The following is a 3,609-nucleotide window of genomic DNA, read 5'->3' on the forward strand; positions in this document are numbered from 1 at the left end:
GCGGAGGGGGGGTGTGGGGTGGCAAGCCAGCTGGTCAACTCAGCTCCTCCATTATATGCTGGGTGCTGTATGCTCTGCTTCCTCTGGGGAGACACCTTCACTGTTTTAAATCACCCGGAGAGACATAGTCTCCAGTCTTCCACAGAAAGGAAAAATGCTCTTAGAGCCAGAGGGGGAGCTGGCTCACATAGACAGCAGTCTCTGCCCCTGGTCTCTGATTGGTCTGTCCTCATGTAAATAAGGGCTCCAAATCCTGGCAGTTTGATTGGTCCAAGAAGCACTGTCCTGATTGGTCAAAATAGAGCCTCTCTGATTGGTCAGAGCTGCACAGTTCTGATTGGATGGGAAAAGCCTTAGTTCTATTGGTTGAAAGAGGATTCCAGGAAATCTTTATAAGGGCTGGCTCAGATAGCGAAGACTGTAGGCTGGCAGTTGAATGCACAGGCTTCTCTGCTAAGCACATTTTGTGTGAGAGGCCCTGTGAAGAAATGGCTGCTAGGCTTTGATTTTTTATTTTTATTTTTTATTTGAGCCCAGGTAACCACCCTTCTTAGTAGGTTTTTTGTTTGGTTGTTTGTTTTTCTCTCAGGGTTCACGATACCAAGGTCCACTCACAGTGAGAGCAACCACCCCCTCCCACACACACTCCCCAACTCCTCGTGTTACCGGGGCCTCTTGAACTCCTTTTGGGATGAGAGGCTCCTTGATCTGCTTCTTCTGCTTATAGTATAATTCCAGCCTGTCTGTATCTGTATCATAGCTTGGTTTTGTATTTGTCTGTCTATGTTAAAAATTCAGTTTGGCTTTAATCACAGAAACCTGAAATAACAGTGCTTACATAAACTAGAGGATTAATTTTATTTCTTATGGCTCCTTGGTAGCTGCATGATGCCAACAAGGACCTGGGCTCCTTTTCCTTTGCTCCTCCTCTGTCCTTAGTTCTGGTTTCTATTCACAAAATTGCCAGAGCCCCAGGGTGCTGGGCTCCAACCATGATGTCTGGGACTTAAGAAGAAGCAAAGAGGCATAGCAGAAGGTATCCATAGCTGGGTGAGCCCCTTCAAATGGGACTTTTCAACATTTTCATAGTTTTCCTCAATTATAGGTAAAGCCAAGTCAATGATAGGTAAGGCCAAGTCAGTGAGTGGCTCCCGCCCGGGAAATGCAGGGCACACCCCTTCAGAGCTACACCTTTGGAAACTCCCAGGTAATTGCCAAATTGAATTTTCCATCCTCACCTCACATTGGCGCCCTCTCATGTTGGTCTATGGAGGTGGCATTGTAGGTGTGAGTTTCCTCAGTCTTGGTGATGAAGATCACAGGTGTGTTTCTGTCAGATATCAGATATGATGCAGGACACCCAGCTTTTGCTGCTTCTAGGTAGCCAGTGGATCCACCCATTTTTTCCTACTGCGGGAGCAACTGCTAGTTGCCTCGGTATTCATGTTCCCCATTTTCTTAACTTTGGGCCAAGAGCCCAGTGTGGGAGGAAGCAAACTATGAAAATGGAGAGCTCAGCATTACTGTTTCCTTCTCCCCCTTTCTCCACTGGTCACTGCTACCAGGCACTGCTACCAGGTACAGGGACACACGTCCCTGGCAGTCTCTCAGGGACTGACAAAGAGGAAAGCAGAATCTTAGAGCCCCAGAGCTCAGGCTGCTGTGACTATGAGCCCTTGGGGTCATGGGAGGGTTGGGAAGGGATTCTGGCTGTTGCCAGCATTCTGGGAGCTGCTGCTGAGCTGGGCCCTGAGGACCACTAAGGAGCAATAAAGGAAGATCCAAATACCAAATAACTGTGGGCCTGGCCCAGCCTGATGGTTCTTTCTCTCCCCTTCCATTTTGTCTGGTACCTCTTGGGTTCAACATGCTTTATGTAGACTCAGATTTGCTCTTGATCTTATAAACCCTACTCAACAATAACGCTCAAATTTTATGATCGAATTGTGTTTCATTTCATTGTATTTAAGTTCCTTTTCAGAGCTGGAGTCCTTGGAATCTACTTACAACAAGACTTTCAATTTACTGGACTTCTTCCATTGTGGTGTGGAGCAAATGCAAAATTAGCTCTGTCTTCAATTCAGAGCTGCTCCAGGGAAGTGTGATTAAGGACCCATCAGTCAAGGCAGGGGGTCCAGGTGATGGGTGGGTAGATTCAGACACATAGGGGCAGAACGGAAGCTCCACAGGTCTCCTAGAAATTACCTCCTTGTGATCATGACCACTTCCTAATGAGGATAACGGTAGACTTACAACATACTTGTTATTTAATCAACATTTTATTATTCTATATTTGTTTCTAGAGTTTGTGTGTTTATGATTATAAATAATACAAAAATTAACATCTTAAATTTCTGAATTTTGTTTATATTTTAGAACATTATCTAAAATTCAATCTCCAGATTTAAAATTGATTATAAAACTGTTGCAACAGAAATATATGAGGCTAGTTTTAATGCATCTAATCCAGAATTGGATAGTAGCTCTTTAAAAGAGTCAATGATGGATATGAAATTATACTTTATTGTTTAAAATTGTTATTCTCTATTTATTTTTCCAAATATTTATTGTTTCTTTGAATTATCTACTTTGTAATTAAAAAAGCTATTGCCATTAATCTCTAAGCTCTCAGTATTTTCTTATTGATTACATAAGATTTTAAAAGTTATTAACTTGAGTAGTTTAGTGATTCATGGCCCCAGCAAGCTCTACAAATTTTGTTTGGTGTTTTATTTATTATATAAATTATTCTTCCATTCTAAGAGAATGGAATGAGTTATCATAATTCAACTCTTTTGCAGTATTTTGTAATACTACTCATTTTGTAGTTTTATGAATAATTTTTATTTAGGTGATTTATAAATATTTCATGTTTAGTAGTGCTTATGTAAAGGACCATTTCTACTCATAAATTCAAACCAGAGTCTGCTTATATATAGCCTGTGATCAATTCAGAGAATCTTCTAATTCTAACTATGTTCAAATAAATTGTTATATTTTTTACTCTCTAAGTCTATCTTTGTGTTATTTGCAAATTAAATCTACACTAGGATTATTTAAGAGTCTCATGCTCTACCGACTGAGCTAGCCGGGCACGGTGCACTAGGATTATTTAACTGGTTAAATATTATGCAAACTCTGGGACAATCATGTGTGCAAGCTATCACACTCTTGAATTTTCCTATTATTTTTTCCATTTTAGTAGTTATTTTGTTTATGATGCTTATTTATGCAGGCATTTGTGGATTGTATGCTAAATAAAAATATATTTAACATACAATTGAGAGCATGCTGAGCATTAATATTTTTGTGAATTGCAAAAAAAGGACTATCTGTTCATTTTCTTTAAAAAAACACACATTTCTTTACGCACCTATGATGCTAATCCTCTACAGGACCACAATTTGACAACCATTGAAGTCATTTTTGTACAACCTTAAGTACCCAGTGTCTGCCTTGCCTCTTCCATGAAGTTTTAACAGATTTTTTCACCTAACATGGATCTCTTCCTCTATGTCTAGAATGATCATTGGCTTTTATCTCCAATTAAACATACAATAAACTAGTTATCTTAAAAAAATACTGCTGTGGGAATACCCAGAAATTTCA

Source organism: Myotis brandtii, unplaced genomic scaffold (genome assembly GCF_000412655.1).
Source record: "Myotis brandtii unplaced genomic scaffold, ASM41265v1 scaffold643, whole genome shotgun sequence".
NCBI lineage: Eukaryota > Metazoa > Chordata > Mammalia > Chiroptera > Vespertilionidae > Myotis > Myotis brandtii.